Raw genomic sequence first — 24,197 nt, 5'->3', positions numbered from 1 at the left:
GCTCATGATCCCAGCCAATTACTTGAGTTATAAATTCTTTGTTAAGGTAGGGGTCTGCTTCCAGCATGGAGAATATACTATCCCAAGCTTTGGGGGGTTTGTGCAGCTGTTTTTGAAGATACTTCTAGGCACCTGTAAATTTTCAGTTCTTCCAAGGGGGTGATAAGGGGTGAGGTGTTTACTCCTTTCCTGGCCTGTGCTCTGGTCTATGAGTGACCACAAGCACTCTTTTCTGCCTTGGAACTGTGAGGAGGATTCCCTCTCTACCACCACTACAAGCTCCATCATGCCAGCACCCCTCCTCGCCCTAGGACTGCCACCCAGAACTATGACCAGATCCAAGCACGGGCAAAGTAAGAGATTCCTGCCTCAGCACCAGCAAAGATATCCCTGCAATCCCCCTCTGATCAGCTACTCAATTCCCCCTCAGTCTGTGGGCTAGAAGCTCTGGAAGCAGCCACCACCCCAGGGCCACACGCAGGGCCTAGGGCTGGGACCAAGCTTCTCTCTCACTGCAGTCACAGACTTTTCCTATTGACTTTCTAAGTTGTCTTTGGCATTCTTGGGTTGAGAAGTCTGGAAATCTCCACAGTTGCCCATGATTCAGTCCTCTGAGGCATGCTCCATGTTTGCTGAGGCCTGTTTTGCCTGAGCACCCACACTGAATGGCGTTCCTCTCCCTGCCCAGCGTGATATACCTTTCTGATCAATCATCCAGGTTGTCTTGGGCTGGAAATTTGTTTCACTCTGTTTTTTTGTGGGTTTTGCTGCTTTAGAATTTGTTTAGAGCCATTTTTTACAGGTATTTGGAGGGGTTTGGGGGAGAGCTCATGCAAGTCACTGCTTTTACTCCACCATTTTGACTCCATCCTCTCATCAAGATTTTTTACAAATAATTTTGGCAACCTTGAGGGACGCTGTGCTCTCACTGATTATCACTGGGGGAGGCCATCATCCAACACAGCTGGCACTCAAACTTTTGACTTATCACAGGTTAGAGTGGACTCTGTCAGTGCTAGTCAGCCATGAAGTGGTCAGAGAATTAAACACCCCAAACTCAGGAAGTATAAGGAGAAATAGATCCCGACCTGCCCTGTAGGAAAATAGAAGGGGAAGGGGATAAGTGGTGGGGAGGGAGATAGAAGGGAGGGCAAATTAAGAGAAGGGGTATTCAGAATGCATGCCTTCTTGGGGTGGGGGGAGGGACAAGATGGGGAGAAAATTTGGAACTCAAAGTCTTGTGGAAGTGAATGTTGAAAACTAAAAATAAATTAATTAATTAAGAAAAAAAAAAGAAATAGATCCCAAGTCCAAAACTGATTCTTTTTTCATTTATGCATGAAGAAAAGGAGCAGAGCAGGCAGAAAAGGTGTAGTGATGAGTAAATGGTCTAGCCCAACACTAGGTACACTAGGTTAGCAGAAGGCAAGGGGCTGGTCTTGCCTAACATTAGCCTCCCACAAGGCAAGGGGATACATAGGGGATTGGCACAGAGTAAACTCCTACTGACTCCTGCTTAGGCAAACTATTAAAAGCTTGGGACAGGGGCAGCTAGGTGGCGCAGTGGATAGAGCACCGGCCCTGGACTCAGGAGGACCTGAGTTCAAATCCAGTCTCAGACACATGACACTTACTAGCTGTGTGACCTTGGGCAAGTCACTTAACCCCATTGCCCCCCCAAAACAAAACAAAACAAAACAAAAAAAAAGCTTGGGACAAGGGAAAACTACCCATTCACCCAAGAATGTCCAAAACTCATATGATAAAGCTCAGTTCTGACTAGAATTAGTACTTAAAAGCAAATTTGGCCAGATAAATATGGGACTTTTGAACTTGAAGTGTTTGTTTTATTTGTGTAGTATTAAGCATGTTGTAAACAATGGTCAGGGGCAGCTAGATGGCTCAGTGAATACAGCACTGGGCCTGGAATCAGGAAGATCTGAGTTCAAATCTAGCCTCAGATGCTTACTAGTTGTGTGACCCTGGACAAGTACCTCAGTTTGTCTTAATTCACTGGAGAAGGAAATGGCAAACCACTCCCGTATCTTTGTTAAGAAAACCTCTTGGACAGTATGGTCTGTGGGATCATGAAGAGTCAGTCAGACGTGACTGAACAATAAGAACAAATTAAGGAAAAAGGCTTAGAAACCACATGAATGAGAATTAAAATTGTAATTGCTTTAAAAGTACTCTATACTGTTTTTGAATGTGATTACCATAGAATGCCAAATTGATAAATGAGTGAAATTATTTTCTATGCATTTCCAGAAATGCATTCAACTGAATTGATGTCATTTGATTGGCAATAAGTTTTGTGTTATGTTTTTAAAATCCATAAGATTGTTTATGTTATTATTAGGCTTCTAATTTTACTTATATTGTGATTTTGGGAAAATCACTGTATAAGAAATGCTGTTCATTTGAAAGGATACCCAGAGGGTAATGCAACAGTATCATTGGAAAATTAACTCCTCTTTTTATAGAGAATGTTGTCATTATGATTAAAACAAACTCTCAAGCTTATAATTGGGTATACTTTGCTTTAAAATTAATAATAATAATTACTTAGAGTTTGGGAAAGCACTACAGACTTTGTAAATATATATGAAGCTCTTTGGGAATTTACCAGGTTCCTGGGGACCTTCTATTTGGGCAACACCATAAAATCTTATTAGCCTTGCTGAAAGAATGTTCTGAAGTTCTAAAATAATAAAGTGGTTTAGTGAGAGTCTAGAATCTCTCACAGTTGAAGTAAAGGGGCTTACAAGTTTACTTTTTTTTGTAAATTCTTTTATTTTAAACTTAAATATAAAATGAGAAAAGAAAAAAAATTGCCATGTACACAGCAGATCATAAAAGAGAATTCAATATAAAATAATACATTTCCATTTCAAGAAAAAAACTATATATTAAATACTAGAATACTATTACTAAATAATATATACTAATACTAAGTACTATATAATAAATACATTGTTTTCAAAGCTTTTCTTTGCTTCCTTGTTGGTTTTCTTTTGTCCTCTGCTGTGCACTTTTTACTTCATCTTTTTCTCTCTCCCCCCCAACCCTAAAGAAGGCTACAATTAAATATGGATCTATCTATCTATCTGTCTGTCTGTCTACCTATTTTTCTCTCTATTCCATACACACAGATATCTATAAACATACCCATGTATGCACATATACACTCATATATAAGACTGTATTATGCTTATTTCCTCCTATCATCTATTTTTCTGAAGGTGGATAGCATCTTCCTTCATAGGTTCACTGAGTCTTTCCATGTTTTCCTAAATCAACCAGCTCATCATTTCCTACACCACAGCAATATTCCAACACAATCACATCTTATCTGAGAGATTGTCTATGAAAGTTTCCCCCTAATTTTCTGCATTCCTTCTGTTCTTGACTAGACAGGTTTTATTTGTACAAGAAAATTTTAATTTAAAATAATTTAAATTATCCTTTTTATACTTCAACAATGCTCTCGCCTTATAATATAGTTAAAGTTCCTGACCTTTTATTCTTCCAAATGAACTTTATTATTATTTTTTCTAACTCAGTAAAATAATTTTAGTAGTTTAACTGGGATGATACTGAATAAATAGATTAGTTAGATAAAATTATTATTTTAAAAAATTATATTGGCTTTACTTATCTGTGAACAATAAATATTATTTGAATTATTTAGACCTGAGTTTATTTGTATGAAAAGTGTTTTATGTTTATATAGTTCCTGTGTCTATTTTGGCAGGTATATGTTCAGGTATTTTATACTGTCTAGGCATTTTAAGTGGTCTAAAACAATACTGAATAATGTTGCTGGCACAGTTTCTTTCATTTTTTTATTAAATCTATTTTAACTTTAACTTTATCTGATATCATGATTACTATCCCTGCTTTCTTTACATACTAAATTCTATTCCTGCCTTTTATTTTATCTTTGTGTGTCTCTCATTTTTATAGTGTTTCCTGAAAGCAAGATGTTGTTGAATTCAATTTTAAATCTGCTTTCCACTTCCATTTTATGGGTAAATTCATCCCATTCACATTCAAAGCTACAATTACTTGTTTATTTTCCTCTTTCTTATTTTTCCTCACTATCCTCACCCTATTTACTTTATTCCTTCTCACTCCTCTGCAGTACTTCTCCCTACTATCTTGCCCTCCTACTGCTTAACCAACCCAGAAGTTTACTTTGTAAAGAGTGATTTTTATCTAATAGAAAATTATGAAGGTGCACCTGGAATAGTATGCATTGAAGTTGGATCTTTGAGCCAATTTATCCTCAACAAATCTCAGATTTAAAGATTTTATTTTTATCTTTGGGATTAATGTGCAATACTTATGGATATCAGTCAGCCTAGAAGCGTATACAGTAAATAGCCAGTATTTTTGTGGATTTTGAGTGAACTATCATGTATTCACCCTATGTGTGAAACTCCAGAACATGATTATTTTCTTAATTTTTAGTGATTTATTTCTGCTGTAGGGTCAATTTAAACTAGAAAGGATGAATAAGATAAAACATATTATTCTTATTGTTAACTGTTATTGCAACAACATGAAAAAAGTAATAGCAATAACTCTATCTACCCCTAATCTATGATTAGTGAAACTTGTTATTTGAGGTAAAATCTCTTGGGACTATAATTTGATATTGTTCTGAATTTTGATTTCAGGTATGATTATCTGAATTGTCATTAAGTCAATAATCTACCATTTAAAGGAAATGCCATATGCTGCCCAAATAGCATGTGATTTGAGAACTGCTATAGGTAGATGTCTATGCCTGGGAAGATTGACAGGATACCCTTGAAAATGTAATGATAAGAGCCTCTTGACTCAGTTTCCCCATTTTGTTATTTCCTTTCTGAACAGGAAATTTTACCACATGGTGAATTCTGAACCTAGGTATCATACCTTGTGAATAATGTGAAACTTTGCTGCATGATTGTTGTTCTAAAACAAAGATTAACTATGACTTTAACCTGAAATCAAAGAGAGCTATGGAAGCTTTATCCTGTTGTGCTTGTGTCAGGTTAGTTTGGGCCCCTGAAGGGATGATCTTAATATTGCTATAACCACGTCTCTCATTTTTCTTTTCATAGCAATTTTCTATAACCAGAGCAGACAAATCATAAATTTGTATGTATATACACATGCATATATATGTACATACACTCATATATATATAATACATATGAATGTATATATATATAATACACACATATGTGTATATCTGTGCATATCTATCTATTTATATTGTTACAAAACTCAAACATCTCTAAATTACTATAATGGGATGTAAGTATGAAGACTTCACTGTTTTTAATTTTACTATTATGAATTTGTGGTCAGTAATAGTTATATATTAATGTGTAAGATTAGATTCTTGAAGTATCTCATTATTTCTGGATGATTTGAGAATAATATATATCCTCAAAAGGGAAATAGGAAAAAGATGTGGTGTGACAAAAATGTAAAAGTTTTAAGTTTCAAATTTTATGTAAAGTTTTAAATTTTAGTGTAGTAAACTTCACTTTGAGAAAGCAACAAGATTATTTCTCCAAGAACTAAGATATAGATATAGATATGTAATTGACTTTCAAGTGTTTCTATTAAAAACAATGACAAAAGGATAAGTATAAAGTTAATTCCATAATGTGTGTACTAGTTTTCACCACATGAACTAGTTATTGGAAAACCATATATAAGAGTAACACCCCACTAGAAATGCTTGGGAATGAGACCTATTCCAGAATTTTCAAGAGAAAATGTTTCCAAGAATCAAACAGCTACATGGGGCAGTTAAGATTCAAGATAAAATAAGCCAATTAATTGTAGTTTAATCTGTAACCTGGCTTAGTTTACCGGTGGAGTCTGTTTCACTATTTAATCTTTAGAGGATATGTGATATGACGCTGCTTAACTAAGTTGCTCAACTTTTATGACATTAAAGGAAATATGAGATTATGAATCTGTCTTTTTTTTAAACTTTTTTTTGGTGATACTCATGGCCAAATGTGTGAGAAATCTCCCTGTATTGTGAAATATCTCATTGGAAAGACAACTGACCTGGAAAATAGATTGAAGAGAGACAAGTCAGAATTACTGTACAACCAGAAAGTCACAATAAAAAAAGAATCTACAATCATATTTCAAGAAATTATAAAGGAAAATTGTCCTGAGGTATTAGATTGAGAGGATAAAATAGAAATTGAAAGAGTCTATTAATCACCTCCTGAAAGAGATCCCAAAATGAAAACTCCCAGGAATATTATAGCCAAATTACAGAACCCTCAGGCCAAAGAGAAAATATTTCAAGTAGCCAGGATGTAACAATTCAAATATCATGGAGCCTCAGTCAGGGTCAGGGCAACTAGGTAGTACAGTGGATAGAGTGCTGGGACTGAAGTCAGGCAGACTCATCTTTCTGAGTTCAAAACTGTCATCAGACATGTACTAACTGTGTGACCCTGGGCAAGTCACTTAAGCCTGTTTCTTCAGTTTCCTCATCAGTAAAGTGAACTAGAGAAGGAAATGGCAAACCATTCTAGTATCTTTGCCAAGAAAACCCCAAATGGCATCATGAAGAATCAGACATGACTGAGAACAACTGAACAACAACAACAGTCAGGATCACATAAGATTTAGTGGTTTCTGCATTACAGAATTAGAGGACTTGTAATATGATGTTTTGGAAGGCAAAGGAACTTGGATCACAACCAAGAATAACCTACCCAGAAAAATTGAGCATAATCCTTCAGGGGAAGAAATAGACATTCAATGATGTAGAAGACTTTCAGGCATTCATGATGAAAAGACCAGAGCTGAACAGAAAATTTAGCATTCAAACATTAGACTCAAAAGTTGCACAAAATGGTAAACATGAAAGAGAAATCATAAGAGAGTTAAGAGAGTTAAACTGTGTACATTCCTATATGGGAAGATGATTCATATAACTCCCAAGAACTTTGTCATTATTAGAGCAGTTCAAAGGAGATTACATAGACAAAGGGCATAGGTGTGAGTCAATTATGTTGGAATAACCTCAAAAAAATGAAGGGGTGAGAAAGAGGGATGCACTGAGAGAAGGGAGGAGGGAGAGGTAGAATGGGAAATGCAAGGAAGAACTTTTATAGTGAATGGGAAAATTAAGGGGGGACAGTGGTGGGTAATGCTTGAACCTCACTTATATCAGGATTGGTTCAAAGAGGGGAAAATATATACACACTCACCTGTGTATAGAAATATATCTTACCCAATAAGGAAATAGGAGGGGAAGTGGATAAAAGAAGGTTGAGAATGATAAAAGGAATGACAGATTAAGGGAGGCAGTAGTAAGGAGTAAAGTAGACTTTTGAGTAGGGACAGGATAAAAAGAGAGAAGAAACAGAAGAAATTGAGATAAAGGGAAATACACAACTAGTAATCATAAATGTGAATGTGAATGGGATGAGCTCTCTAATAAAACAAAAGTGGATAAGCAGAATGAATTAGAAACTAGAATCCAACAATCTGTTTTTCACAAGAGACAAACCTGAAGCAGAAAGACACACACAGCTAAAATAAAGGGCTGAAGCAGAATCTAATATGCTTTAGATGAAGTAAAAAAAGGCAACAGTAACAACCATGATCTCAGATAAAGCAAAAGCAGAACTATTTAGCAGGGAAATTATGTTTAGCTAGAAGGTACCATAGACAATCAAAATGTACAGCAAGTTTCTCTGACAAAGTTCTCATTTCTCAAATATATAGATAATTGAGTCAAATGTATAAAAACAAGATCCATTCCCCCAATTGGTTAATGACCAAAGGATATGAACAGGTAGTTTTCAGAAGAAGGAATCAAAGCTATCTGTGCTATATGAAAAAATGCTCTAAATCACTATTGATTAGAGAAATGCACATTAAAACAATTCTGAGGTAGCACCTCACACCTATCAAAAATGACAAATGCTGGAAGGGATGAAGGAAGATAGGTACACTAATGAATTGTAGTAGTGTAGTAGTGAACTGATCCAACCATAATGGAGAACAATTTGGAACTATGCCCAAAGAACTATAAAACTGCATACCCTTTTGCCCAACAATACCACTGCTAGGTCTGTATCCCAAAGATTTCAAAGAAAAAGGAAAAGGACCTATGTGTACAAAAACATTTGCAGCAGCTCTTTTTTGGGGTGGCAAAGAATTGGAAATCAAGAGGAGACTCATCAATTAGGGAATGGCTAAACAAGTTGTGGCATATGACTTTTTTAGGGAGAGTGGGTTTTAACTTAATTTATTTTTTGTATTAGACAAAGCGCCACAGGATTGGTGGAGCCTGGGCTAGGAGACAGAAGCTTCCTAACTCTCTGGCCTCTTTGTTCCTTCATGTTTTAGTGCTTCTTCTTGCTTCTTTACCTTCTTCAGCTCTGTGCCGCCTGGAAAACCTTAATTCAAAAAGCCTTCTTAGCCCCTCATTCATGGTGTGCAGGCTGGTAATACAGAAGAGGAAACATGTATTCGATGTTCAGCTCTTTACATATCTTCTCAAACACCTCAAAGTTGGTCTGCTGAAGTTTATTGTGTAGTTTCTTTCTCTGGTCAATGGTCATAAGCAGGGATAGCTTGTGAGCCTTGTCCTTGCCATTCTTCCACATATGCTCTTCCTAGTTTCGAATCTTGACCGTCAATTTTATAACTTGAGCTTCCAGGGATGTGTTATTTTCTGGGTTTAGGGTGACCTGGATTAGCAACTGCTCAATCTTTACCTTCATTTTCTCCTTCTGGTTGGTCATTTCCAGAAACAAGAGTCTTTTCGCAATATCATCAACCCCGTCAATTCCTGGGATGTTTTGATAACCTTTCAGCAGCATGGAGGAAGGCAGGTCATCTATCTGGCTGGACTGGGTTACTGGTTTCTTGTCTGCATAGGTTTGGGCTGCCTAGAGGAGGAGGCCATTTCCCAGAGGTCGCAGGGCTCACTAGAGGCCCCATGGCTGCTCTGGCTGTCTGCCTGCAGGCCAGGGCCAGGGCCTGAACTTGGTTTACAGGAGCAATCTCCATGCTGCCCTCAGCATCTTGACCCCCGAGGCCCCTGGCCTGGCCTTGGGCCTCGTCGCCACTGAATGCCAGGGAGCGAGTGGACCACTTGGCAGATGATTTTGATGAAGTACTGTTGTGCAATAAGAAATGACTAGGGGAATGGAAAAACATAATAAGACATATTAACTGATGCAAAATGAAGTGAGAAGAACCAGGAGATTATTGTGCATAATAACAGCAATGTTGTAATGATGACCAACTGTGAAAGACTTGGCTACTCTGATCAATACAATGATCAAGAGAATTCCAAAGGACTCACAATGAAAAAAACATCATCCACCTCCAGAGAGAGAACTGATGAACTCTGAATGCAAATTGAAGTATAATTTTTCTACTTTCTGTTTTTGTTTTTGTTTCCAATATGTCTAATATGGAAATGTTTTGCGTGATTTCACATGTATAATTGATATCCTATTGCTTGCCTTTTCAGTGAGTGGGGGAGAGAGCAGGAGGGAGAGAATTTGGTACTCAAAATTTTAAAAAGAAAAGAATTCTAAAAATAACAAGTACATTTTTGGAAAAAAAAAAAGAGAAGCTCTTTGCATTGTTTGAACTCAACCCTTCATTGCTGAGAGACCAGACTTGTTGCTTTGAGACCAGATTTATTTAATGTTTAACTGAGGAATCCAGGTTATGCTGACCCAAAAATCTTCCAGAGTATCTGAAGAATGATGCAAGGAATGTAAGGAGTTTCTTCCTATTACATATCTCAAGCATTGTATGTGACTTATCTCGAAATTGCCTTTAGACTGGCCAGATGACTGTTTCTTTGCGCCTTTGTTTGAACTCTGTATCATGTAAAACAGAGGGTTGTGGAAAGCAGGCCATCTGTTCTGGCTCTCTTCTCTGCTGGACAACTTAAACTTTCTTCTAAAACTTTTTTCAGTTCTAGGTTTGTTCTTGAGTGACACTGAATACATTAAAAGATCTACGGGTATTCTAAAATCAGAACTAAACAAGAAGAATGTATTTCAAGCAATTAACATCCATGTAATTCTAGTGTTACATATGCTTTCATAACTGTAAAAGGGACCATAGAAGATTTAGGAGCTATTCTAACAAAAACTTATAAAATATTAATAAAACACATGGCTTATCACCCTAAGGCAGCAATAGAAACATTTAACACTTCCTCATCGAAAAGGAGGAAGATAGTTGATAGGAGTTCTTAGAGCATTTAACAAACAGGTTAATAACCAACAAAAATACTTTTGGAACAAGCAGACATCACCTCACCAAGCAATAGTAATGGTTTATAACAGTAGGTCCACAATAGTGGATTTGTCAAATGTAAACTGATACTGGCTTATTTTCAGATGGAGCCTATGGAAAGGCTAAAAACCATGAATGGAATAAAATGTTTCATCCTGAGTAAGATCTGCATAAACTCAGACAACATTATGTTGACAAGAAAGCATTAAACAAATAAATGAGTAATGCAGATTGTTTTTGTAGAAATGGAAGACTTTATGATGGTAATTCAAGAATTACTCTTAAGGAGCTGGGACTTAGTGGTCATTATATCAAAGAAACAGTAGAACCTGCAATACATCATTGCAAAGCATGATAATTTAGCATTATTGTTGTTCTTATTTCTTGTTGTTATCTGTTTCAGTCGTGTCTGACTCTTCATGACCCCATTTGGAGTTTTCTTGGCAAAGATATTGGTATGGTTTGCCATTTCCTTCTGCAGCTCATTTTACAGATGAGGAACTGAGTCAAATGGGTTAAGTGACCTGCCCAGGGTCACATAGCTAGTAAATGTTTGAGGCCAGATATGAATTCAGGAAGATGAATCTTCCTGGCTGTAGACCCAGCACATTATCCACTGCATTGCCTAGCTGCCCCAACCAAATATCTAGCAAGACACAAACTGATAGCTAGAGTTATAAAACAGAATCTCTCCATCTAGACTAACAGATGATAAATTCCCATACTACCAATACAGACCTGAAAATATCCTGGAAAACTCGACTAGTGGGTAAATCAATAAACAATTGTTAAGAGATCAAGAGCCTACTATGTGCCAGGTACTGTGGAAACAAAGAAAGGTAAAAGAGTCCCTTCCCTTAAGGAGCTCATAATTCAATGAGAAAGACAACAGAATAAATTGGAAATAATTAACAGAGCAAAGACACTAGAATTAAGAGGGATCAGGAAAGGCTTACTGCAGAAGGTGGGATTTTAACAGAGACATGAAGCAAACCAGGGAAGCCAGGAGGAAGAGAGGAAGAGAGAATTCTAGACATGGAGGAGAGCAAGTAAAAATGCCCAGAGTTAAGACAGTGTCTTATTTGACCAAGGAGGACAGTATTACTGAAATTCAAATTTTGAATCCACTGCAGTATAACATCTAAGAAGACTGGAAATAGCAGGGAGGTGGGGGTGGGAGTGAGACTGGTTATGAAGAGCTTTGAAAGCCAACAAGAGGCTTCCACATTTGATTCTAGGGGTGATAGCGGGAGTCACTGGAGTTTGTTGAATTTGTGCATATGTGTGACATGGAGACCTGAGCTTTAGAAAGATCGCAAACTACACTAGAACCCGACCATTATCAGAGATACCCACAATTACCTGGACGTAACACTGATCCACGGAAACTTGGGAATGATGTTTGTAATAAATGTTGCCATGCCAAATATTCATAATCTCCAAGCTACATTGAATGAGTTGCTTTCAAAATATAGAATCCTAGCAAAGGAGAGCAAAATCTTTTGAGAAGAAGTTGTTAGACATATTATTTTTGTTGTCTTGCTACTAAAGGTGTACTCAGGATGCTTTCAGGGGCTGAAGCTCAAATACAAATCACTTTTTCATTTATAAAAGGCAGTTATTTTTTCTGCCTGTGCAATATTCTGTAGAACGTTAAATATAAAAGATTATTATCTTTACATTTGTTTTATTATATATGTAAAGGACTATTATCTGTCAGGTATCTCTCACTGCTTTTCCCCCTCCCCACAATGGGCTAGGCTACTTTCCCTAAAAGACAACATAGCTGTCCCAAGACAGGATTGGTCCCTGCACCTCCCTTGACTCACCTTCCTAGTAGTCTCTGCCTGTACTGGAGTAGCTTCTTGGTTGTCTATGGGCATAAAAAGTCCCAGTCATGTGGAATTCAGGCCTCTCAGGTGTGGTGGATATCCTGAGACCATGATAGTTAAAGCCTCATGCGCTGTTGATCAGATGCCTTTCCATAAGGAGGCAAGAAATGAAGTCGAATATTACTGGATTCTTGCTGATATCTTTTCTCAGCTATGCCTAGGTAAAGCTCTTTTTTGTTAACAGGTTTTGTTTTTGTTAAATACTCTAGTTATTAGCTAACTTTTTTGTGAATTACTTTTGTTTTTGCTGTTTAATGACTTAAAAGTTCCTCATTTCTTCCCAAAACTGGACCTGTCTTCATTCTTCTACAGCATAGCAGAATTTACAGCAACATGGTTTGATGTAAAAGTACCATGATCCCAACTCTTTCATCTCTCAAAGAATGAATATGATCCCTTCCACCCCCAGAATAGCGTTGAACTTTGTCTCATAGGAAATAGACATTTTGGTCTGCTGGATAGATCTTCTGATCAGGACTCAGAAAATTTCGAAGTGAGAACACAAATCTCTCCCTTTGAGTCACAAGCACTCATATTGGCAGCAGCTACTGGAAGTTTCCAGCTCTTCAGGTGAAGAGCTCTCCCTTTTGGAGATCTTTCAAGAAGCAGCCCTAAGATAATTTGTAAACTAGTTCTAGCTGCCCCAGAGGAAGATGAGAGATGCAAAGACAGAGAATTTTGGCTACGATTACAGCATGAAAAATACCAGCCAAGCCTAACTCCCCTGAGAAACACCAGCTAACAATGAAAAGGGGCACCATATGGAGTGACTGAACCAAAGAAAAACATCATTGAGTTCCTCCATCCTATAAAAGGCTGCACAAAGAGACTGCGGCAAAGGCTGCTCCTGGAGTCCAAGCCTTCCAGTAGGTAACGATGCAAGGAAATTAGGCCAAGGACAATGAGACCAGGGGTCCGGTCATGCCCTAGGAGACTAGCCTGAAGGTAGTACCATCTTTGGCATGAAGCTGAAGATCTATGACTTGCACCAGCAGATAAGCTCAATGTGACCAGGGTCTAGTGACATCCCAGGAGACAGATGGAAGCTGTGAACTCTGGCAGTAGAAAGGACTTGGTCCCAAAGCAGCGACTAATTCCATCTTCTAGGCTATGACTGCCTCCTACCCAGGACCATAGAGACGGAAATGGTAACAAAACCCAGCCACCTCATTCAGGAAAGGAGGGCAGTGGTATTCACAGCACAGCAGAAGACATGACCTGGATCTACCCAACTCACCCAATGGTGTAGAAGGTCAAAGATCTTGAACTTGTAATTCAAGAACTAAAGTTAAAGACATGAACAAACTACAATAAAATTTCAAAGGAAGGAAATGGCACAAAAATAATCACAATTAGAACCTCAGAAAGGAGAATGAAGTTACCACAAAGACTCCTTGAGTGGATGGAAAAAAAGAAGTACAATGGGGATCTGGGGCTTGCTGAGAAAGTCTGGGACAGTCTTTCCCCAAGAAGAGGGACCAAGGAACCAAATTCCAGGAGAGGCTTGACGATGTAGAAAGGACATACACTGAAAGACTGGGGAGCATGCACAGACATTCTGTAACTGGCTCTGGTCTTCTAACAAAGTTAGGAGTTTCAATGATCTGTTTAGTAAGAACTTGGAGTAGCTTCAAATGGGCCTTTAATAATTTTCATTTATTTATTTTTAACATTCATTTTTTTAAAATTTCTTCTCCCTCTCTTCCTTCCTTTCTTCCTTCTTCCCTTTCTCTCTCCCTCCTTCCTTTTCTTCCTCCCTCCCTCCTTTCCTTCCTTCCTCCCTCCTTTCCTCTCTCCCTCCTCTCTTTCCCTCTCTTTTCCTCCCTCTTTCCTTTCTTCCTTCCTTCCTTCCTTCTTTCCTTCCTTAAATTCTATGGCCCTAAATAAGTCCCTGTGTGATGAATACAATGTAACTAATTATTATGTTGGATAATATGTAATGCAATTCAGCAGGTTATTATTGTGTAGTTACTATTGGGTACTGTGTTTTAGGCTAAACGGTTACAGAAGGTCAAGAGACAGGTCAGTGGGTGTTGGGATGGCCAGAGTCAGCTTCCTAGAGAAGGCGAGACTTTAGTTGGATCTTGGAAGATCATTAAAAGTTGGATAAGACAATGGGAAGAAAGGATAGGCATGGGGGGAAAGGGAAGGAGTAAAGGAATAAGCATTTATATAGTGCCTACTGCATGCCTACTGATACCCTTTTTACAAATATTATGTTATTTGTTCCTTACAACAACTCTGTGAGTTAGATGATAGTATTGTCCCCATTTTACATTTGAGGAAACTGAGGCAAACAGAAGTTAAGTGACTTGCTCAGGGTCACACAGCTAATAAGTGTCTGAGGCTGGATTTGAACTCAGGTCTTCTTGACTCTAGGCCAAGAGCTCTAACCTCTGTGTACCTATCTCAAAGCAGCAAAGCATGGGAGATTAGGATGCAGACAGTGAGGAAATCAGCTTATCTGTAGCAGAAGATGAATACTGGGGAACATGGGGAGGTAAGATAAGTTTGGTGGGCGTGAGAGTGGGGCTGATTAAGGAGCCTAAAAACCAGAAAGAAGAGGTTAGATTTTACCTTTCAGATTCCCCAAGGAGTCATCTGGACCCGGGGCGATTTTCACCTTGGCCAGATTCCTTAACATCTCCCCTTTTCCAGGCTTATTGAAGTCTGGACTTTCCCTCCCTTTCCTCTTTCCCTGCTCCTCACCACTCTAGATTGCCAGAACAGCTTCCTAAGGCTATTCTCTCTAGTCTTTTTCTGGCTGCCTTTATTTAAAATATGGGTGGTGAGCTTTGCTCTGTTCCAAGGTTACCGGCTGCCTTCCAGGGCCTTCTCCTAATAGCTTACATTTATATAGCACTTGACAGTTTATAAAGTATCTTCACATTCATTACTTTATTTGAACCTCTCACCATTGGGGGCGGGGGAGATAGAAAAACTTTGATCATCCCTATTTTATGGATGAGGAAACTAAATTTCAGAGGTGAAATTAAATAACTTCTTTCCTTAGACCACAAAGGGCACCAAGGGAGGGTGGGGATGGCTCAGCACAATCCATCCCCATTACTAGAAATCAAGGCACATGTCCTCCCTTGGTCTGGTCTTGGTCAGAGAAAGAAAGAATGCAAGATCCTATCGGCAGTAAGGTTCTCATCTGCAAAAATAGCCACACCACCATAATTATCATTGGCATTTAAAATTCATAAGGTATTTTCTATACATTATCTCATGGGAGTTACAGCTGACCTGGGGAGGGGAAGGGTGAGTGAGGCCAGCCCCAATGCTGCCATAGCTAGCGTATAGTGGAGGGGAAGGGACCTCACCCTGTGGGCGGATGGGTCATTTAAGTTGATGTTATCCAGAAAGAAGCTTGGCCAGGCCAGCTCCACCTGGGGCTTAAAGAACAATTAGAGAGTATTTCTGAATTAGAAAAGGGCACCATCCTTCCAGTTAGTGGGTCCCCCTGGCCTTCATTGAGCTCCAGGAGGTGAGTCAACTATTTACATATTGATCAATGCTTCCTAGGTATAGCTTACTGAGCTAGGCACTGAGGGCGGATACAAAGGCAAGGAAGACACATTTCCTACCACAGGGGAGTGTCTAGCCTAATAAGGGAGACATGGAAATACTTGCAAAGTGATCTAGGAAGGGGAGCCAAAAAACAGATTGCAAGCTTCCATCAATGACCAAGGGCCAAACTTGCAACAATGAATTGACTCTTGAGCTGGGGAAGGTCAGTCAGGGAAGTCTCCTGTTTCTCGTAAATCCTCTTTCTGACCTAGAGTCTGAAAGGCAAGGCAAAACCACAGAATGGGGAAGTGGCTGTTGGTGATGAGGGTTTCCAATACACTGCTTGCTGCCTCATTGAAAACTGAGCAGGAGGCAGGAGGCCATGAAGCAATGTCTCTCTCGGGAGCAAGGCTTGGGAATTTGCTGCATTTTGCTGCAGTCTCTCTCTGTCTCTCTGTCTCTCTCTCTCTGTCATCTTTCTTATTTCTTTCTTTCTCTCCCTATTTCTCTCTCTCTCTTTCTCTCTTTCCCTCTTTCTCTCTCTCATCATCTCTCTCATTTCTTTTTTATCTCTCTCCCTCTCCCTCCCTACCTCTCTCTCTCCCTTCCTCCCTCCTTCCCCCACCTCCCTGTCTCTTATCTTTCTCATTTCTTTCTCATCTCTCTCTCCCTCCCTCTCTCTCTCTCTCTCACACACACACACACACACACACACACACACACACACACATTCATACAGATTCTCCTCTCCCACACACATTGTCTCTGGGTCCCAGAAGTCGTCACCTCCCCTACATACACATACACACCTTCTATTGACTGACATTTATCGTTGAGAATAATGAAAGGAGCCCTTTTTATACTCCGTGGGCCTCAGCAATGCCATAGGGAGACAGATCCCCGTGTTGCAAATAATTAATTTAGCTACATATTGCATAACATTCTAAAAAGCTTTCTGGGGTGATCTGCCGGCTGGACACTCTGAGCTTATCAATATTGCATCACATTTGGGCACTACTGTTATGCAGCTTCATTAAAAATTTAATTCATGGTTTAAATCTGCAGTGTTCCCTTAAAAGCATAGCTGGGGGAGGGGTAGACTGGAGAGGAAGTGGAGGGATCTCAGTCATACATCTCTGAAGTGAGGGAGAGAAGGAACTTCCCGGCTTCTGTGACTCCATCTAGCTCCCTCTCTTCAGATTGGAGGTCTCAGAAACCAGGGTGAACCCAGGAAATGAGTTATTTTAAAATTGGATCTTCATTTAGTGAAGAGGTGTGGGGGGGGGGAATAAAAAAAATTGTTAAATACTTACTTTGTGCCAGGTAGGGTGCTAAGCACTTGAGGGACAAATGCAAAAATTAAAGGCAGTCTCTGTCCTCAAAAAGCTTACATTCTAATAGGCAAAATAACATAAGAAGGGAATAGTCCCCTGTGAGGGGTACTTTGGTCCAGGAAGTTATGGGGATAATGAATAGAGCTGTAATGAAATAGATTGATGCATACCAGCTAGGAAAACTGGCAGAGTAGATTTGATCTTGGTTCATGGTTCTAGACTGGAGATTGGGGATGATGATGATGAAAGGGTATCCATGATGGAGCAAGGCTGTGAAGGAGATGTCAGGAGATTAGAGAAGAAAGTAAAGCATGGCTGAGAATTTTCCAGAAGTAGTAATCTAAGAGAGGGAGAGATGTTGCACACAGTGGAAGTTTCTCCAAAATGGGAAAGGGATTGGGAAGGTTATAGTGGAGATGGCAAGAGGTGGCCAAAGACCATCAAGCATTAGGGATTAAGTGTCTAATCATGTTTATTCATATATTATTCATGGGATGATTTGATTACACACATACACACACACACACACACACACACAAACAGAATGTCTGTACTTTTGACATTTGCTTGAAATTCTACAATTTGTCATTCATTTCTTTGTGTAAAACACTAACTTTTTTTTGCTGTTTTTCAGTCTTTTTAGTTGTATCAGACTCTTCATGACCCCATTTGGGGTTTTCTTGGCAAAGATACTAAAGTGGCTTGTCATTTCCTTCTCCAGCTCATTTTACAGTTGAGGAAACTGAGGCAAACAGGATTAAATGATTTGCCAGGGACACACAGGTAGTAAGTGTCTGAGACCAGATTTGAACTCACCAAGATGAGTCTTCCTGATTCCAGGCCCCTAAACTTTACTCTCTTTTAAAACTGCAAAAAATATCCTTGGTATTTTTTATAATATTCCAGGAAGTCCCTACCACCTAACAGTAAATTAGTTTTATGGTCTGTGTCATGTGTGTTTAAATCTGAAAGGACTAATACACTGCTGACAGAGTTGTAAATTGGTCCAACTACTCTGGAAAACAGCTGAGAATTTTGCAAGAGAAATAACAAAACTTCATGCTCTATAACCCAGTGGTCTCACTACTGAGCCTTCTAGTCTTCCAGGTTCCAAACCTCCATGTTTTCCTTAACTTCTCACTTCCTTCACCCCGCATATCCATTCAGGGGCAAAATCTTATCTTTTCTACCTTGGTGATGTCTCTCACATCCAATCCCTTCTTTCTACTCCTACTGTCACCATACTAGTTCAGGCCAGTGGTGTGCTAGTAAATGTTTAACAACCTGCTTTCCAAAAACAAAACCCTGTACTCCAAGACACCCTTTTTAAGTTTATCCATCATTATTAACATTTTCACCATAGTTTTCTTCAGTCTAGGAAATCAATAAAACAGTCTATCAAGCTATGATTCGTAGCATTTGCCAATTTCTGAAATATGAATGCTCACATTGAAAATTTAACAATTAGCTTTTAGGAGCCAATACAAGATGGCTCTAGCATATTCCTTGTTCAGGCCCTCCACACCTCTCCATGGCACCAGTACAATAATAGCCTTCTCATCAGTTTCCTCACCTCAGGTTTCTCCCCTCTACAATCCATCCTCCACCTAACTGCTAAAGTGAATTTCCTTAAAACACAGTTTGAACCTTACAAAAAAATCCTAGTGGCTCCCTGTTATTGCTAGGATAAAGTATAACCTTCCTTGTTTGACATTTAAAGCCTTTCACAATCTGGTCCCAACATACCCTTCCAGCCTTATTATACATTTCTTTCCTCTACCTATACTGAGTTCCAACTACTTCTATCTCCATATGTTTGCCCTGGCTGTCCTTTAGGCTTGCAATGCACACCCTCCTCAATCTCACTTCTTAGAATTCCTTGATTCCTTCAAGACACGAATCAAACACCACATTCTACATGAAGCCTTTTCTGATCCCCCTCACAAATTTTCTTCTAATAATTTTGAATACATTCTGCATATGCTTCTGTAGCATCCTCTTATCCTCAATACACTTGCATGCTTCATACCTCCCTGGAGATTTCAGCTTCCCAGAACACACTGGGGATTTCTGTCCCATTTCACAAGCATCCAACCCTGATTCATTGCAATTCCTTGGTTAAGAGGGCACTATTTCCATTTTTGTGTATGTTGTCTCCCCCAATGAAATGTAAGCTCATTTCTCCCCTTTTGTATCTCCAACACCAAGCAGAGCTCCTGGCTCATGTTGCTTAGTCATTTTCAGTCAAACCCAACTCTTTGTGACCTCATTTGGGGTTTTCTTGGCAAAGATACTGGAGTAGTTTGCCATTTCCTTCTCCAGCTCATTTTACAGATGAGGAAACTGAGGCAAATAGGGTTAAGTGACTTGCCCAGGGTCACACTGCTAGTAAGTGTGTGAGGCCAAATTCTAACTCAGAAAGATGAGTCTTCCTGACCCCAGACCGGCATTCTACTCATTGTGCCACCTAGCTGCTCTAGACACATAGTAAATGCATAATAAATGATTGCTGCTGAGTGATAAAGTCAATAAGCATTTATTAAATGCCAACTATGTGCCAGGCACTATGCTATGTGGTGGAGATACAAAGAAAGGCATAAGACAATCTCTGCCTTTAAAGAGCTCACAATCTAATGAGGGAAGACAACATATAAAAGGAAGTAGAAAAATTGAGGGGATGAGAGGAGGGGAGACAAGGAGGGTGGGAGGAAGGCTACACATTTCCAGCGTAAATGCATGATGCATCATTTCATGATGAAGCCCTGAAGCAAGGGAACAGAATGATCTGAGGTAGTAAGAGTTTCAGACTTGATTTCATCTTGCAGAATGATGATTTTCTGGAGATCATGAAGTCCAGGAAAGTAGCCCAGTACGAAAGATGAAGTGAATTCTCTGAGAGCCTTCCTTAAATGGTGGATGATTAAGGAAGAGTTCCCCAATGTCCACCCTCACTCCTTTCCATTAAGAGTTAGGGAGCGACCCAGGGCCAGTGGCATAGATAGATAAATAGCAGATAAATAGTCACACTCTTTGTGATATAAAAAAATGGAAACAAAATGGGTGATCATCAATTGGCAAACAGCTGAACAGATTGTGGTATATGAATACAATGGGATATTATTGCATGTAAAAAAGAACAAATATGAGGAATTCAGGGAAACATGGGAAGACTTAAATGAAGCAATACACAGTGGAGAAAGCAGAAACCAGGAAAATTATATACAAAATAACTGCAATAATATAAATGAAAACAATGCTAAAGGTCAGTCAGTCAATAAACATTTATTAAGCTCCTTCTATGTGCCAGGCACTGTTCTAAGCACTGGCGATGCAAATACAAATAAAAACAAAGGTAGTCCCTGCCCTCAAGAAGCTTACAATCTAATGGGGGAATGACAACACACAAAAGTGAATTGAAAAGAGAAGTGCTGTCCAGTCAGAGTCCAATTAAAGGGGCAAAGGGTATGAATGAGATATGATTGCTGAGAGAGATTCAGTTTTGCAGGATAATGAGATGTCCCAATGATGAGTTTCCTGAGGAAGAAGAGCATGATGGAGAGGTCCAAAAAAGACCAAAAGCAATGTAGCTAGAGGTAAATGAGGAAAGCAACTAACTTCAGATTAATTGTAATGAACAATCTCAGTTGCAGAGAACCGAGGGTGTAACTAACACATCTTCTTCCTCTTGAAAGAAAGATGAGGAATGTAGCATGCATTATCAGATATGATTACTTTTCCCCCTCAGTCATGCTTAACTTTTCCTTCCTTATAAGAGAGGTTTTGGTGGAAGCTAGAATGGTATATCACAAAACAACTATGATACAAAATAAAACAAATTTTATCAATATAAAAAAGTAAAGCATTGTATTTGTAGGTAAGTCACTTCACTCTCTAGAGTTCATAATACCTATTATACCCAGCCCAGAATTATTGTGAGGAAAATATTTCGTTAATCTTAAAGTGAACTATTGTTATTTATATATGTATATGTACATATATACACATATATCACATATATCACATATATGTATGAATTATACACACACACACACAGAGTTATCCCTTCCATATTGCAGCTTTCCCTATCCTGGTTTTGATATATCATGGGTCAGCATAAGAAATTAAATGGGAATTTTTTTCGAGTTTTATGGCTGCAGATGACATGTGAAGGCCAGTAGACAGCATAGAAAAAGTTTAGAAACTCATAAATGCATAAAATACATATAATATTGTACAATATCAACATATTTTATCTTTTAATACTATAATAATTCAGACTTCTCTGATATGAAGGGAGGGCCAAAAATTTTACATGCATTTTCCGGGTTTCAGGGGCCCTAACCCTGTGATGTGTGGGTGGGACAACTGTATCACTCTTTCTGGGGTCCAATTTGGCCTTATACTTGAGGGGTGGGCTCCCAGAGGTCAGCTTCTACTTCCTTAGCTTGTAGAGTATCCTATGGGTCTGCACTCCTAACTCTATCATTCACAAACCCTCAAGAAAAATTGGCCAAATTAGCAAATCTTCTCCTTCTTTACTGAAGGGGTCTCCTTCACAGGCAGCTCCTGACCTGTCCTTCCTCTAACTGTTTAGCTATTTAAAATCCCCAGGGTCATGTCCTGTTTTCAGCCCAACCAATTACATTGTTCCTTCTTAGTCATTCAGAGAAAGAAGTTCACACTTGTAAAAGGATAACACATTTATACCTCATTACCTTTTCTATCTGTTCTGTTTCTGGGACAAGATCAGCTGACAGGGGGAATAAATCCTTGTGTGTGTGTGTGTGTGTGTGTGTGTGTGTGTGTGTGTGTAGTATGACATTTATATCTAATACATGACAGAGGTATTCAATTTGCTTTACTTGGACCCATGGGACAGAACTACAACCAATGGAGAGGCAGATTAAGGCTCTTTGTAAATAAAAACTTCCTAACAATAAGAGTTGTTCAATATGGAATGTCACCTCTGGATACAGACACACAAGAAGTCTCAGCAAAAGCTGGAGGACCAGGAGAGAGGGGATTGTGTGCTTCAGTTAAGGGTTGTATTTATTAGAAGATATTCAAAGGTTTCAATTTTTCAGATTCTCTACCTCCTGGCTTCTCTGGCTTCCTTCAAATCTCAACTAAAATCTTACCTTCTGTAGAAAGCCTTTCGCAACCCCTCTTAACTCTAGTGAATTCCCTCTGTTCATTATTTCCTATTTATCCTATATATAAGTTGTTTGTATATATCAGTTTGTTGTTCCATTAGACTGTGACCTCCTTGAGAGCAGAGACTGTCTTTTGTCTTTCTTCATATCACCAACAGATAGTGCAGTATCTGGCACATAGTAGGTGCTTAGGAAATACTTGACTAATGAATGACTGTCATTCATATGCTACAATTTGTCCAACCTCTCCCCAACCCATTTTGCATCTGCTTTTCCATTTTATTTTATTTGCTATCATAATAAGTGCTGCTATTGAATATGTCGGTAAATATGGAGTCTTTCCTTCTGTCCTTTACAGGAGTCATATACATCTTTCTGAATCTCTAATAAGTGTTTTAGAGATTCAAAAGCAAGTTTATTTCTTTTGATATCAGAAATTTGATGACTGGATACAGGTGGAAGTATAGATTTAGAAGTTACTCACATAGAAATAATAATCAAGAACATGGAAATAGATATGAGCACCAAGGGAAAAACCATAGAGAGTAAAAAGAAGACCGCTGAGGAGGGTGTAACCTTAGACAGCACCCTATTGAGACAGAAAGAAGAGTCAGAGATGGAAGGGTCAGAAAAGACAGGAAACAATCAGAGAGATCAGTATCATGTGGTCACAAGCCATATTGTAAGGAATTAAGAGTTAGTGAGTAGAGAGGAATTGGGGTGAAGCAACCATAAATACTCCTCCTAGAAGTTTGACATGAAGGAGAGATGTTTAGAATGATAACTTAAAGAGGCAGCATAGCCTAAGGGAAGATTTGGTTTAGGCTAGAGGAGGCATGAGCAAGTTTGTAGGCAATAGGAAAGGAGCCAATGAGAAGGGAGAGACTGAAGATGTAGGCGAGAGAACAAGTTTCTAGGGGAGGTAGGAAGAAATAGGATTTCAGGCACAAGTGAATGGGTTAGCCTTGGCAAGGAAGATATGAGAGAAAGAAGAATGGGATGGGTGAAGAAATAGAAGGATAATCACAACCAGAGCTCAGTCTCACTGTGTGCATCCTATATTGAAATGTACATCTCCCCACTAAGAGATAACACATTAAGTCCCTAATGCCAATGTATAAATTAATCTATTAGTGGCCTCGGTGGCCTGAAATAGTGGTAGCCTAAAAGCAATGGGGACCTGGAGCCAGAGAAGGAGAAAGGAGGGTGCTTTGGAAGTGGAGAAAAGTGGAGAGAAGAGAAACAAGACTCAAACAAAGTCTCCCCTACTTCACAATTTTGCTTAAGGCTGGTTTTGTACATACATACACTCCTGATATAGATAGATAGAGATAGAATCATACATAGATACATAAATTATATATAATATGTACATATGTGTATGTATTTAGGTTGAGGTATATATGTGTGTATATATGTTTTTTATATATATATATATATATATATACATATTACATATATACATATTATCACACACCCTTGCTTTGAAGCCATTAAAGCTTAAAACTTCACTAAGACTTTTGGGACATTGAATAATACTGGAGGGAATGAAACTTTAAAAAGTAAAGTGACTTGTGTATGGGCATACAGCTGATAAACATCAAAGGCAGGACTTGGTTCTAGGTCTTTCTGACTCCATGTACAGCCATCTATCAATCCCCATATCTGTCTACATGTTTATACGTACTCAGAAATGCATACCTATCCCTTCTTTCATTCCTCCAACAAACATTTATCAGATTCCTATTATGTTCAATGTACACATGTGGAGATATAGTCATACTTTCATCTATACACCACAACCCATATGCATACACCCTCCCCCAAGCATCCAGACATATATATATATGTATATATGTATATACGCACACACACACACATATATATACATTCAAGCCTATAGACTTATTAAATTCTGTCATATTGTCCTGCCCATAATTACAGTCACCTACCAATCATACTATACCCTTACCAACATTTTAGGGGTCATCCCTAGTGAG

At 38.8% G+C, this 24,197-nt stretch overlaps 1 pseudogene; it reads right to left on the bottom strand.

Moving 5' to 3' along the window:
• Positions 1 to 8,334: 8,334 nt before the first annotated feature.
• LOC114034424 lies at positions 8,335 to 14,841 on the bottom strand (annotated as a pseudogene).
• Between the last annotated feature and the right edge of the window lie 9,356 nt (positions 14,842 to 24,197).

Source organism: Vombatus ursinus, unplaced genomic scaffold, assembly GCF_900497805.2.
Source record: "Vombatus ursinus unplaced genomic scaffold, bare-nosed wombat genome assembly UNPS02008996.1, whole genome shotgun sequence".
NCBI classification, from domain to species: Eukaryota; Metazoa; Chordata; class Mammalia; order Diprotodontia; family Vombatidae; genus Vombatus; species Vombatus ursinus.
The sequence above is the reverse complement of the archived record's forward strand: the minus strand, read 5'-3'. Positions and strand labels throughout refer to the sequence as shown.